The sequence below is a fragment of the Amborella trichopoda genome, chromosome 10 (genome assembly GCF_054954075.1).
Source record: "Amborella trichopoda isolate Santa Cruz 75 chromosome 10, AtrichopodaSantaCruz75HAP2 v2.0, whole genome shotgun sequence".
Lineage (NCBI taxonomy): Eukaryota > Viridiplantae > Streptophyta > Magnoliopsida > Amborellales > Amborellaceae > Amborella > Amborella trichopoda.
The window spans coordinates 31,353,471-31,369,865 of NC_142345.1; positions in this window are offsets into that span (position 1 = coordinate 31,353,471).

A 16,395-nucleotide genomic window follows, 5' to 3' on the forward strand; every position below is an offset into this window, starting at 1 on the left:
AAGGTTTTTAAATTAGAACTTATGAATGTTTTAAAATTAGCCGGACTAAAACAGAATATATGGAATGCAAGTTTAATAATAATAAGAGCAGAAACAAGGAAGTGGTTAATATTGATGGTCAAGAAATACCTAAAAGAGATTGTTTCTAATATATAGGGTTCACAATCTAGGAGAATGGATAGATTGAGGAAGATGTCGTCTATAGAATTAGAGTTGTGTGAGTGAATTGGAGATGTGCATGTGGAGTTTTATGTGATCACGACATACCATTGAGAATGAAGGGGAAGTTGAAGAGGACCGTTGTAAGACCAATCATGCTTTATGGGATGTAACGTTGAGCAGTTAAGAAACATCATATCTATAGGTTGAGCGTACTTGAGAAAATGATGTTAAGATGGATGAGTGGCAAGGCAAGAAACAATGGAATTCAGAATAAATACATTTGAGGGAACTTAGATGCAACTTGGTTAAAAGTGAAACATTCTAAAAGAGTCAGGGGAAGGCCCCAAAGGACTGGGATAGAAATAGTGAGAAAAGATATGGTGACTTTTGGTATAACTGAGGGTATGATCCTTGATAGAGAACAATGAAAGAACAAGATTAATAAAGCCGACCTCAAATAATTGGTTTTAAAGGCTTGGATGTTGATGATGGTGATATGTACACATCTAAATTCTTTTCTTATAGATATCCACTATGTTCCCATATATATTATTCATTCTTTAATTATTTGACATTCTTCTACTCATTTCTTTCTATATTTCTACGGATACAATCACTATTGAGAGCGAGGATTCAAAAGTCGGCAAGTCGAATTGGACTCGCCCAGAAATACCGGGAATCACTCGGTTTTAGAGAAGAATCGGTGATGCCGTGCTGTAAATCGCCATATGACGTCATGAATCTCCCTCTTCTTCAATTCATGACATCATGGCCCGTTGATTCATGACATCATGGCCCGCCCGATTCTTCAACAGTGTACATTGTCATGGGCATTTTTGTAAATTTCAGGGTAAAATAAGTTAAAAATCACAAGAACCTAAGGTCTGCATACCTCGCCACGTGGCTCTCATTGCTTTGCACGCATTATAAGAAGTATTTATTCACTAACATTTCCTTTTACCTCTTCAATGTGGGATAATGTGAAAAGGTACTAACTTGAAACATTGATATATTATATTACTTTGTTTGCCTTTCTAATATTACTAAATTGCATGTGGCATACCAGCTATCACATATCTTCCTCTTGTGGAAGACGTCGGTTCGAATCCCCCCTCTCTAGAGGAAATGTTTCTTTTCCTTTTTTTTTGTCAAATTTTTTTCTTATAAAAAAAATGAAAGGTTTTTTTTATCAATTTCGCTTTTTCGTCAAAAAAAAATCTTATCAATAAAATAAAAAGTTTCTTATAAAAAAAAATGAAAGGTTCTTATCAATTATTTTTCTTGCCAAATTTCTTTTTTTTGTCAAAAAATAAAAGGGTTTTGTCAAAAAAATGAAAAGTAATAAAAAGCTATTGTAAAAAAAAAAATTCTTATAAAAAAATAATAATACAACAAGTATTTTTTGTCAAAAAAAAGGTTTTTTCTAAAAAACAAAAAAAAAATGTAATACGGCAAACATTTCTTGTAAAAAAATAAAAGGTTTTTGTCAAAAAAAACTAAAAGGTTCTTATAAAAAATCATTCTTTATTGTAGTCCATGTATGATTATATACTTCATCTTTAATTGTTAAAATAAGTTCATACAGAGAAAAAATATCTCAATATTCACATATTGATGAAAAAAATGAAAATTAATAATGTAGTACCTCGATTTCTTATTGGATTCCTAAAAAATAACATTTATAATGAATTTTAATAATTTTTTTAGATTTTTTTTTAAAGCTTAATCTGACCGATTTGGCCGATTCCCTATCCGAATCGCCGATGCACCGATCCTGATGGGTTTTTTAGGTGCCCGATCCGAACCACCGATCCATTTTTTAAACCACTGATTCAGAGTGTATAAAAACGAAAATACAAAAGCTTACACTTGACTTTGTATACAATTTTGATAATACAACTCAAAAATCTTATATGTTATAACTCAAATTGGCATTACAACCCTCAATGATAGCAACATTACTAAGATTACAGTCAACAAACAATTCTTATACACTCATAATAAAGAGGATACAACTCCATTAGGGTCTCTTGTCCAAGACAAATCGAAAGTATACATGGATATCAACAAACTATACATGTATGTATTGTATTTAAAAATGAAAAATGTTTCTATGTGACCCCAACAACATATAAGTTATATGGGACCCCCTCAGTACCTCGATCTGAATCAAACGGCTACGATTATTCATACCTCAATGTCATGCAAAATACTGTTTTATTTTTTATTTCATTTCTTAATAAATAGTTTTGGATGAAATTTTAGGCATCCCATCATAAAACCTAGAAAAAATAAATAAATATTTTCTATCAAAATGAATGACCAAAATACCCTTTTAATTTTCAGGGGTATTTTGGTAATTTTTCATCACAAAAATATTTATTATTATTATCATCATGTGCACCCCTATCAAATCTATGCATGTCCCAAATTTTGCTTTAAAATGATTTATATAATACAAATTAAAAATAAAAAACTCTGAGCCATCCGATCAAGATCTGATGGTTAAGAGCTAATTTGTGACATTGTGACTCAAGCCATCTTAGCCATCTAGTTAGATCTGATGACTGAGACTAGGGGTCATATATATTATATATGCGGGTGGGGTCACATAGAAAGCCGTCCCTTTAAAAATTAGGATTATCTACAAAGAGACCATTTATCTTTTGTACATAGAGGTTACAATCATTCTTGTCTTTTAAATTTCAAAATGCGTGGTTGTAAGAGTGTCATTGTATAGACATAGTTTCGAAAAAAAAATTTGGACTTTGTGACTCACCCCAAGGCATCAAATTTGATATCTAATAAGTAGAAATGATTGTGACCTCCATGTACAAAAAGATAAATAGTATTTTTATAGATAATACCTTAAAAATTTTGCACTGCAAATTGACAATGAAAAATTATGCATTAAATGGCTTTATAAAGCTCAATAAAATGTGATCGCTACTATTACAACACCATATGCTCAAGCAAATAATACAACATTACTATGGGAAGCCAATTGAAGCTCTTGGGTGCCCAATTTAAGGCCTTAGGTTTTAGCTTTGTGCCATAGTCTGATATGTGATGCCATATCTCAAATTCCAACTAAATTCAATCTATTAAAGGTGGGAAACCAAGCACATACTGATATACACTTGAAAAGAATGGAATGATTTCAAAGATCAAAATGATCAAATAAATAATGGGCACGTGGAAGAGAAGAAAAAGGCTAGATGACCAAACCGATTTCAAATTTTCCCAGTATAGCAAAAGGAAATTTCGCCATAATCTCTCCTTATAAAATCACCATTTAGCGCCCGCCTCTACAGTCCACATCAAATATCTCATGGAGATTCCACACAAAGATTCGGGATCAAAGACAAGGAATAGCAGCTCAGACATATGCCCCCCCCTATCTCAATCGGCATATGGCGGCCATGCCATTGAATTGAGACACTGCGTATTCCCTTTGGCTATATAATTGTGCGGTTTCTAAAAATTTAAAAGCTGATTTCCTCAATAAATTCTCTTATCCAAATGGCAGAGACATTTCTTTCCGCTCCTTTTTTTGAGTTACCAAGGAATGAGGAAGAGTGTATAGGAAAGAGAAAGTTATGTTCGTCTCCCCAGAAACCCATGCTTATCGATCTAGTTTCTATGAGTTTTTCCTTAAGATTTTTGTAGATTAATTGACTAATCTTAATGTCAAAATCTTAGAAAAATATCAGTCAATTGAACTACATAATTCACAAAACGAAATCTCATAAAAACTAAAACAATTGAGCATGGATGATCCTTTCAACATTTTAGAGCAATCTTAGATCAAGGAATTATGAATCAAAGACTTGATCAAGAAACCTTACTGTAATTTAGTTTTTACAGCAAGAAAGAACTTCAAAATCAATGGAGGAAATATTAGATCTTACTAAATTGAAGGACATTTTAGTTGCTAGATCATCCATGGCTTTGGTGGAGCTTGAATTGATCATAAATAGAGCCATCAATGGAGCTTTCTCTCACTAGAATTCATCTCCTCACTTAATTTAAGTTTTTTCATGGAGAAAGAGAGAGAAAATAGAGTGGTTAGGGTGTGCCACACACTAAGGACAAGAGAGAATGAGACTGGCGTGCACTTAGAAAGAGAAAATAAGAACTCAAGAGTATGAAAAGGAGAGAAGAGTATTTATAGGCTTCTAGCCATCAAATGTATAGATGCTTCTAGATTGATGAATCTAGACCTTTCATATCATCAATCTATTGTTACAAAGAAATGCTTGATCATTGTCCACTATCCGCCATCATGCCATCAATGTGTGGTATGGATTTAAATACTATTACCATCCTACTTAAAAACTATAATTCACTCTATTTTCCCTTGTGCGAAAATACCCTCGCTCTTTTCAAGTAATTAGAACCTAAAATCAAGTTGGAGGCATAGCCTTGAGGCAATTAAGTAAAATTCCAGCAAAAATCAAATTTGAAACTTTCTTTCCATTTTGTAAGAGCACGTGAGGCTAATCAAATGATACCACATAAGCTGGTTGCTTAAGTGCACAATAACCACATACCCTTAGGGGTCGTCTGGATACCAATAAATCTATTACATAAAAATAGATTATAAGAAAATATGACATTTCCACTGATTGGGTACATTTGAATGGTAAGGAAATAGAAATATATTACGCGATATTACACAAGATTTCCCCAAAACCCATGAAATCGATTACGCATGGGGAGAGGTGAAAAATCTATTACCTGCCTTGACGGGTAATCTGTGAAATATTTCGCGTGCGTCTAATTTGTGAGAAATGTTTCACGCATCTCTTTCTCTCTCTCTCTCAAAACTCACAAAACCCATTCCTGTCTCTCTCTACTCTACCCAAGCCACCTCTTCTCTCTCTTCCTCTACAATCCCAAGTTCACTCACGAAACACATTCCCCCTCTCTCTCTCTCTTTCTACTCTACCCAAGCTGACTCTTCTCTCTTCCTCAGCAACCCAAAGTTCTTCCCACCCAATCCTGCACTCACTCTCTATCCCTTTTAAGCCCTTGAAGCACATGTATGCTCTCGTTAATCTTCATACTTCTCTCTCTACCCAGCCTTCTTTAGGGTATCATTCTACGGACATTCTGGACTCTCCATGTCCTTTATCAGGGTTTTAGATATTGCTTGCAATTACTAACACATGAAGAAACTGTGAATGGATTTGTGATGAAATTGCTTCTTTTTAATGAATCGAGTTGTTTGGTATCCATTTCGTGAGATTTTCTTTGACATTTTGATTTTTAGGAATCGATATGTTTGGTATCTTTTTTCTGTTTTTCTATTTTTCATTGATCTATTGGGATGTTGAATGCACTTTATTATCTACGTTGATGTTTTTCTCTTGGTTTTTGTTGATTATTTAATCTCATGAGCTATGTACCATGATGCCTTTCCTTCATTTCTTTTCTCTGATTTGTATGGAGATTGATCAATATGTTATAAGATACTCAGATTTTCTGTTATTATTTGTTCAATGCATATAATGAAAATAATTTCAGTCACATATAGGCAATTGTTGATAAATGTTGGTAATGCATTCCTATATTTCTTCCAGACATAGCCAAACAGTAGCAATGTACTTCCTAGGTTGCATCAAAATACTACCCAAACAGTGACAACCCATTTGCAGATAATGTATTACGCCAGTAATATATTTCACATACAATATATTTCTAGATATCCAAACGGCCCCTTAGGGTTTAAGTTGAAAGATCAAAGCTTATGACCCTTCTAGAAGGCTCACACATGGGTATAAACCACTTTCTTTTCACATTTAACATATGCTAAAAATTAATTTTCCAATTTTATAAAATATCCCAAACTAGTACAATTAAATGCCCCTCACATAAGTACACAAATACATAAAGGACAAGGGAGTCCCCATGGGGGTTTGGATGTCATTCCCATGTGCTGCCTCAAATAAATCAACAAATATAGATAAGAGGAAGACCTCGTGTGCTGCCCATTGCATTGATATTATATTAGAGGAGATAGGCAAGATCCAAATTGTGAAGGAGACTTTCAATAAGGACCATAATAAAATTTATATATAACCACTATAAAATCCTACTTTTGTTCAGACAATGATCTGATAAAAAGAAGATAATCAGGTCTGCCATACTTTTTTTGTGATAGATTACTTGACTGTGGACTCCACTCGAAAATCCCAATTTGTATTGAAGAGGTTGTTCACCAGCAAAGAGTGGTCAAAAGGCCATCTTTCAAAATCTAAAATGAGTAAAAAGGGAAGGGCATAGTCACATATATGAGGTTCTGGTTTCGGTGTTCCAATGTCATAGAGGCCACTGCCCCTTTGATAACAATGTTAAGAATTATAGATGCTAATAAGAAAGCCACCATGGGCATCCTTTACAAAGGGATTGAAACGGCCAAAGCAATTATTCATGAGAAGTGTAGTTTTGCGGCAAAAGTGGTCAAGATAATCAAAAGAAGGTGGGACAGCTAATTGGGCCCCCCAATTCACTATGCAGGTAAATATTCATTTATATATTTAGACTGTTTAATTGTAAAATATTTTTTAATGTGAATTTAAGGGATGACTCTGAAAAGAAGATGAAGCCCTACGACCGAAGAAAGAAGAAAGAAGATACTCGATCGACTGAAGAAAAAGGAATTATGAAACTAGACCAACATCTTTCTTTGACAAGAATTTGATATTGAGTATGAACCTCCTTCAGTCGGTAATAAATATCTAAAAGAAAGACTTTCGATAAATGACCTTTCTTCATTTATATATTTTCTTGGTTTCTACTTCAACCCGTTAGATTTCTATTTGACACCTGAACATCCCAACACGATTATGGAAGGGGCCATACACATTATTGCTAGGCTAGAGAGAAGCCATCGAAACCATGAAGCAACAGTACATGAGGTAAGAGTTAATGTTTGGGTGATAACTTCATTGACTTGTTACATTTGTGAGGAATAACTAATGCACTAAAACAAAATATTTTTCTTAGCCTTTCTATGTATAAGGATGTGATAAGATCCTTCGAAAGTAAGCTTGCCAAGAATTCTTGAACTAAGATGGATCCAGGTTAAACCCTAACTAATTTGTTGCTTTTTTGTATCTTTAATCTTATGAAACATTTTTGCCCTTACAATGCAAACTAGCTGAATGGTGGGAGATGTATGGAAGTGATGTACCTCACCTAATAAGAATATCAATCAAGGTGCTCTCCCAAATATGCTCTTGCAACAATCCTAAAATTTAAAAAAAAAACAAACAAAAAAAAAAAAAAGAGAAAAGATACTTTTAAATAGGTGATGGTTCGTATGAGCATGATGGTCCATAGGGACCATCACTATTTTCAAAAGTTTTTACTTGGTTTAAGCTGTTGCTTGCTGCTTTGCCACGTCCTTTAGTGGACATGGTTTTCATATGTTAAAAACGGACTTTTAACGCGACACCTCAGGTATGAGGTGGAGCCTAATAAAATAATATAATAATATGTTATAAGAATTTAAATAAGGGAGGTGAGGACTCCCACCATAGAAAATTTTGAGATCTCTCTCTCTGGTCGAAACACAGTGAACTCCTCTCGAGCTGAATTTTTATCGGAAGCTCCCTCTCAAATATTTGTGTGTAAGTGACATCATCTTCCTGAAAAATAGTCTGTTTTTAATAAATAGTGATATTTCCATCCAGGATCTTTATTTTATAAGCTTTGGGTGTAAGTGACCTAATTGTCTTGAAAAATAGTTCATTCTTTTTAAAAATAAAATGAAATAATTATTTCTACTTATTATCATAAATTTTAGGCGCGATAAATTTTATGCGCACGCGACCTCATTATCTTGAAAAATAATCTTTTTAATAAAAATTGTGATATTTTATCTATGTTAGAAATTTTAAATGCTGTAAATTCTTATAAAAATAAATTTATTTATTTTTCTTATCTATTGTTAGAAAATTTTAGATACTGTAAAATTATTAAAAATAAATGTGATATTTCTACTGCGAGTAAAATTGTGAGAATTCTTTCTACTGGTTTTGAATATTTAGACATTGTAAATTTCATGTATAAATGACTGCCTTATTATTTGAAAACTAATATTTTTGCATTTGATTATAGCATTGTCTGTGAAATGTTCATTTGTCAATTGATATCCCATAAATTGTGATAATTCTGTATTCTTGAATTTCTATAAGAGTTTTTCTATACATATTAAATTGGCACTTATGCTAGAATGTCTATACGAACTGCTACCTTTCTAAATTTGAGCCCAAAATATTTGACTGGTTATTTTTGAAATGTTATTGAAAGTGAATGTTATTAATGGTTTCAGTGAGATTCATATTAATAATTTCAGTGATATGTTGAGTACATGATATTGTTGCTTTCGAATGTTTAAAGAGATTTAGAAATACTTTAAGTATGCAAGTGGACTCATCCGGTTCGTCGGTGAGGTATAAGTGGACCTATCCGGGACGCCGGTAGGGATTAAGTGGACTCATCCGGTACGCCGGTGAGGTAAAAGTGGACCTGCAGGGATTAAGTGGACCTATCTGAGACGCCGATAGGGATTAAGTGGACCCATCAGGACGCTGATGAGGTATATAGGTGACCTACTTGGGACGCGAGTAGGGTATTTTATGAAATCTTTTTAATTATACATTGATGTTAAAATGTGATATGTATTTTAATTATTCGGATTATACTTAATTATGCATTTTTTAAAGTGAAACTGTTAATGCATTCTTGTTAATAGATCTCCTTTTTGAAAATAGATATCTTTCAAACATGATTATTTTTAGGATTATGATGATCACTTACTGAGTAGCCAAACTCATCAAATCATGGTAAACATTTTTTTCAGGATAAATGCGGATTCATTTTGAGTGCTAGTCAAGATCAACCTGGGAAGATATTGTTGTTGTGCTAACTTTCTTTTGTTACCTTGTAAGAATTCCCCACTGTAAATTTGTCTTATCAAGAAATATATATATATGTTTTGACTGTCACATCTCAAGAATATCAGTATTGTAAATTCTTGAGGTATAACAATTATGGTATCAGAGCAATAGGTTTAAGATTCTTAGGAATGGAAATTTAAAAAGAATGTACTTAAAATCACATGTATTGTGTGTATAGACAGGGACAAAGTCAAGATTCAGAATAGCTGAGGCTAATATGGAAGGAATTCACAAAGCCTTGGAAAATATGGTTACTCTAATGCAACATCAGATGGAAAACAACAAGCCACCCAGACAGTCAGTTACAGGAAATGGTGAGAGTAATTTCGAACAATTTAAGAAATTGAACCCACCTTCTTTTAAGGGTGCTGTAAACCCACCGGAAGCCGAGGGATGGATTATGAAATTGGAAAAAATATTCGAGGTTATGGAATGTCCGGATGATAGGAAGGTGGCCTTGGCAGTTTTTATGTTAAAAGGTGAGGCACAACACTGGTGGCGAATGGCAAAAGGAGTATTGGTCAAAGAAAATAAACCCTTGACTTGGGAAGTATTTCTAGAGGCATTTAATGAAAAGTATTTCCCAGATTTTATTCGAGACCAAAAAAAAATGGAATTTCTAGAAGTAATCCGAGGAAATAGGACAGTGGCACAGTACGAGGCCAAGTTTACTGAATTGGCTAGGTTTGCACCACATATGATTAACAATGAGGCAAGAAAGGTGAAGAAATTTGAAAGGGTCTCAGGCCAGCTATTAGAAGCAGAATATCAGTCTTGAAATTGAGAACTTATGCTGAAATAGTGGATCGAGCCCAAATTGTCGAAAACGAATTTGAAAATTACCAAAAGACGAAAAATCAGAAAAGTCATGTTAGACCTACATCATCTAATCGACAACAGTTTGAAAGGCCAAACAAGAAGCCAAGGCCCTCGCCATTTCAAAGCCCAATAGAACCATGTAGAAAATGTGGGAAAAATCATGGATCAAGCCCTTGTTATTGGAATACCGGAGCCTGTTTTAAATGTGAAAAATTGGGACACCAGATTAGACAATGTCCTAGCTTAAAGACACAACAGCTTCCAAAGTAGGGAGAGATAGCTCCAAAGCCTCAGATGAAGGGAAGAGTATTTGCGATTACCGAGCAAGATGCTCAGGTCTCAAAATCAGTGATCCAAGGTACTCTTACTATCTTCCAAAAAGTAGCTCATGTTTTGATTGATCCTGGATCTACTCATTCATTTGTGTCACAACACTTTGCATGCCACTTAAAGGTAGAACTAGAACAATTAGAATACATTCTAAAGGTAGCCACACCGATGGGAAATTCAATTAACACTAATATAGTGTACAAATCATGTATAATAAAGATAGAAGAAAAGGAACTGTTGGTTGATTTAATACTCTTGAAAATTCAAGATTTTGATGTTTTCTTAGGCATGGATTGGCTTTCTGTACACCATGCAAGTATTGATTGTTATAAGAAAATTGTTACCTTTAGTATTCTGAATCAATCAGTATTTTACTTCAATGGTGTCAAAGAAGACTCCCCATCATATTTAATCTCTTGTGTTCGAGCTAATCGCCTCCTTCGAAAAGGGTGTCAAGGCTTTCTTGCCTATATCAAAGAAGATAGGAAGGAAGAAATAAATTTGGATACCACTCCGGTTATCCAAGAATTTCCCGATGTTTTTTCAAAAGAATTGTCAGGATTACCGCCTGACAGGGAAATTGAATTCTCCATTGAATTATTGCCAGGGGTAGCACCAATTTCTAAGGCACATTACAGAATGGCACCTGCAAAACTTAAAGAACTGAAACAACAATTGAAAGACTTATTAGATAAAGGTTTTATCAGGCCCAGTGTGTCACCTTGGGGTGCTCCAATACTGTTTATCAAAAAGAAAGATGGGACTATGAGATTGTGTATTGATTATAGACAGTTGAACCAAGTGACAGTAAAAAATTAGTATCCATTACCTAAAATTGATGATTTCTTTGATCAATTACAATAATCACAAGTGTTTTCAAAAATTTATCGTAGATCTATATACCATCAGCTTAAGATTCAAAGTGAAGATGTTCCCAAGACAGCTTTCAGAACAAGGTATGGCCATTATGAATTTTTAGTCATGCCTTTTGGATTAACCAATGCACCGACTGCATTTATGGATTTGATGAATCGGATCTTTAGGCCCTTTTTGGATAAATTTATTGTGGTATTCATCAATGATATTTTAATTTATTCCAAGAATCAGAAGGAACATGAGCAGCATATAAGAATGGTATTGCAAATATTAAGAGAAAAGAAATGGTATGCCAAACTTAGTAAATGTGAATTTTGGCTTGAACAAGTGACCTTTTTAGGACATGTTATATCAAAGGAAGGCCTATCAGTTAATCCTTCAAAGGTTGAAGCCGTTGTTAATTGGAAACAACCAAGTAATGTGACTGAAGTTTGAAGCTTTTTGGGATTGGCAGGATATTACAGAAAATTTGTAGAAGGATTTTCTCGAATCGCAACCCTATTGACTCGATTGACACAGAAAAATATCAAATTTAAGTGGACAAGTGAATGTGAGGAGAGTTTTCAAGAACTAAAAGTTCGATTAATTTCAGCACCTATTTTAACTATTCCTGAGGGGAGTGGGGGATTTGTGATTTATAGTGATGCTTCACATAAAGGTTTGGGTTGTGTATTAATGCAATATGGGAAGGTAGTGGCATATGCATCCAGACAGTTGAAAAATATATGAGAAAAAATATCCAATTCATGACTTGGAGCTAGCAGCAATAGTATTCGCTTTGAAAATATGGAGGCATTATTTATATGGTAAGCAATTCGAAATATACACGGATCATAAGAGTTTGAAATACCTCTTCTCTCATAAGGATTTAAATATGCGGTAGATAAGATGGATGGATTTCTTAAAAGATTATGATTGTACAATCTATTATCATTCAGGAAAAGCTAACGTTGTGGCCGACGCTCTAAGTAGAAAATCTACAGGAGTCTTAACTCATCTAATGATCCAAGAAATGAGATTGTTAGAGGAAATAGTGGATTGGCATCCAACTCCGTCCATTAATGGTGTGGTAAGTATGATTGCCAACATTAAGGCGGAACCCCAATTAATCCAACAGATTCAAGTGGCACAAAAGAAAGACCTCAGCTTATAACAATTATAGAAGAGGTGAAGCAAGGAAAGAGAGATGAATTCTCCATATGTAGTGAGGCTTTACTAAGATTCAAAGGTCGGGTTTGTGTCCTGAATGAACATCAAAGGCCCGCTGGGTTGTTGCAGCCTTTACCCGTGCCAGAATAGAAGTGGGACCACATCTCTATGGATTTTGTCTCTGGCTTGCCTAGAACAAATTCAGGACATGATAGCATTTGGGTCATTGTGGATCGGTTGACCAAAGCTGCCCACTTTCTACCGATTCGCACGACGTACACTTTGGATCGACTAGCCCAGTTGTACATTAAGGAAATAATGCAGTTGTATGGAGTTCCTATCAGTATTGTATCGGACAGGGATACTCGGTTTACTTCTAAATTTTGGGCTAGACTACAGTCAGCCATGGGGACGAGACTCACCTTTAGTACTGCCTTTCACCCCCAAAATGATAGACAATCGGAGAGGACCATCCAAACCTTGGAAGATATGTTGAGGGCCTGTGTTATTGACTTTACAGAAAACTGGGATGACCATTTACCCCTGATTGAGTTTGCTTATGATAATAGCTTCCAAGCCAACATTCAGATGGCACCATATGAAGCCTTGTATGGAAGGAAATGCAGGTCACCTATATGTTGGGACGAAGTTGGTGAAAGAAAGCTTTTGGGGCCCGAAATTGTCCAAATAACCACAGATAAAATAACATTTAATTCGTGAAAGGCTCAGGACAGCTCAATGTCGGCAAAAGAGTTATGCCGATAACCGAAGGAGAGATCTTGAATTTGAGGAAAGTGATAGAGTTTTCCTAAAAATCTCATCAATAAAGGGCATTATGAAATTCGGCAAGAAAGGAAAGTTAAGCCCACGTTACATCGGACCATTTGAAATCTTGGAAAGAATCGGAGGTGTCGCTTATAGACTTGCCTTACCACCCGAATTGGCAAACGTCCATAATGTCTTTCATGTATCTTCACTACGAAAATATCAGCCCGACCCATCCCATATCTTGAAATATGAACCTTTACCGATCAGGAAGGACGTATCCTTTACTAATCAGGAAGGACTTATCCTTCATTGAGCAGCCAATTTGATACTGGATAGAAGGGTAAGAAGGAGATTCTTTTGGTCCGTGTATTATGGCAATACCATTCAAGAGAGGAATCGACTTGGGAACGAGAAGACGATATCAGAGAAAAATACCTTTATCTTTTTCAGTAATCAGGTACACAAATTTAGAGGACGAAATTTCTTTAAGGAGGGAAGAATGTAACAATCCTAAAATTTCAAAAAAAAAAAAAAAAAGAGAAAAGATACTTTTAAATAGATGATGGTTCGTATGAGCATGATGGTCCTTAAGGACCATCACTATTTTCAAACTTTGTTACCTGGTTTAAGCTGTTGCTTGCTGCTTTGCCACGTCCTTTAGTAGACGTGGTTTTCATATGTTAAAAACAGACTTTTAACGCGACACCTCAGGTATGAGGTGGAGCCTAATAAAATAATATAATAATATGTTATAAGAATTTAAATATGGGAGGTGATGACTCCCACCATAGAAAATTTTGAGATCTCTCTCTAGTCGAAATACAGTGAACTCCTCTCTCGAGCCGAATTTTTATCGGAAGCTCCCTCTCAAATATTTGTGTGTAAGTGACATCATCTTCCTGAAAAATAGTCTGTTTTTAATAAATAGTGATATTTTCGTTCAGGATCTTTATTTGATAAGCTTTGTGTGTAAGTGACCTCATTGTCTCGAAAAATAATTCATTCTTTTTAAAAATAAAATGAAATAATTATTTCTACTTATTATCATGAATTTTAGGCGCGCTAAATTTTATGCGCGCGCGATTTCGTTATCTTGAAAAATAATCTTTTTAATAAAAAATGTGATATTTTATCTATGTTAGAAATTTTAAATGCTGCAAATTCTTAGAAAAATAAATTTATTTATTTTTGTTGTCTATTGTTAGAAAATTTTAGATACTGTAAAATTATTAAAAATAAATGTGATATTTCTGCTGTTAGTAAAATTGTGAGAATTCTTTCTACTGTTTTTGAATATTTAGACATTGTAAATTTCATGTGCAAATGACTGCCTTATTATTTGAAAACTGATATTTTTGCATTTGATTATAGCATTGTCTGTGAAATGTTCATTTGTCAATTGATATCCCATAAATTGTGATAATTTCGTATTCTTGAATTTCTATAAGAGCTTTTCTATACATACTAAATTGGCAATTATGCTAGAATGTCTTTACGAACTGCTACCTTTCTAAATTTGAGCGCAAAATATTTGACTGGTTATTTTTGAAATGTTATTGAAAGTGAATGTTATTAATGGTTTCAGTGAGATTCATATTAACGATTTCAATGATATGTTGAGTACATGATATTGCTGCTTTCGAATGTTTAAAGAGATTTAGAAATACTTTAATTATGCAAGTGGACTCATCCGGTTCGTCGGTGAGGTATAAGTGGACCTATCCGGGACACCGGTAGGGATTAAGTGGACTCATCCGGTACGCCGATGAGGTATAAGTGGACCTGCAAGGATTAAGTGTACCTATCTGGGATGCCGATAGGGATTAAGTGGACTCATCAAGACGCTGATGGGGTATATAGGTGACCTACTTGGGACGCCAGTAGGGTATTTTGTGAAATCTTTTTAATTATACATTGATGTTAAAATGTGATATGTATTTCATCTATTCGGATTATACTTAATTATGCATTTTTTAAAGTGAAACTGTTAATGCATTCTTGTTAATAGATCTCCTTTTTGAAAATATTGATATCTTTCAATCATGATTATTTTTAGGATTATGATGATCACTTACTGAGTAGCCAAACTCATCAAATTATGGTAAACATTTTTTTCAGGATAAATGCGGATTCATTTTGAGTACTAGTCAAGATCAACTTTGGAAGATATTGTTGTTGTGCTAACTTTCTTTTGTTACCTTGTAAGAATTTGCCACTGTAAATTTGTCTTATCAAGAAATATATATATGTTTTGACTGTCACATCTCAGGAATATCAGTATTGTAAATTCTTGGGGTGTGACAACTCTGCTACTGGGTGTGAGTGAATTGGACTACAATCAAGTGGTTACACACCACTAAGAGGAATCAACTCGCTTCATAGACATTTTATGAGCTAGTTAACATTCATTACAACTTGAACATCTGAAAGCGATAAATAAGAAAGAAGCTTCAAGGCTTTAGCCCGATAAACTTAGATACGATATTTGTCACAGATACAACAAAACAATGGGTAGTGCAGGAAGATGAAGCAATGTTACACAAGAGAGCGTTCCTTAAGGTTATTTGATGAACGCTAAAAAAGGGTTGGAAGACATAAAACAAAGTTACGCAAGAGAGTGTTCCTTGAGCCAATGTTGCTCAATAATGAGACTATCTTATCCACAAGAGAGCATTCCTTGAGGCTATATATATATAAAAAAAGGGTGGAAGACATTTCGTTTTATTTCCAATATGGCCCTCTAGCAACTATACATATTATGACATAACAACTATTATGCAAAGAAATACTTAACTGAAAATATTTCATGGTGATCAATGCTTATGAATATTCCAAGTTTAACAATATATGTACATTTGCGAGAATAATTTCCCCCTCCCCTCTTTCTACAAGATTATGCATTACAACATCTTTGGAAAGTACAAGCTTATTGGTAATTTTGTATAAGAATATTTTGTTTGGTTTGATAATGTTGTTCATTACTTTTAAACCAGTTGTGACTTATTTTTATTTATTTTGTTTAGTATTTTTTCTTTTATTTAGAAAACTAAATTTGTACCTATGAGGATGTGATGCTAAGCTATTATTTTTCATTGAGATGTAGTAATCATTGGCACCTTACAATGCTTTGTATATGTCTACATAACATTAAATATTCAATGATATATCATGTTAGATTAAATTATCATATTGTTGATAGTTATTCATTAGATAGTGGGAGTAAATCACCATTTTCTAAATTAGAATTGAATTTGTTATCTCAATGATGATCAATGTACATTAAGAAAGTGGGAGCAATTACCGATCTAGCATGCTAGACTAT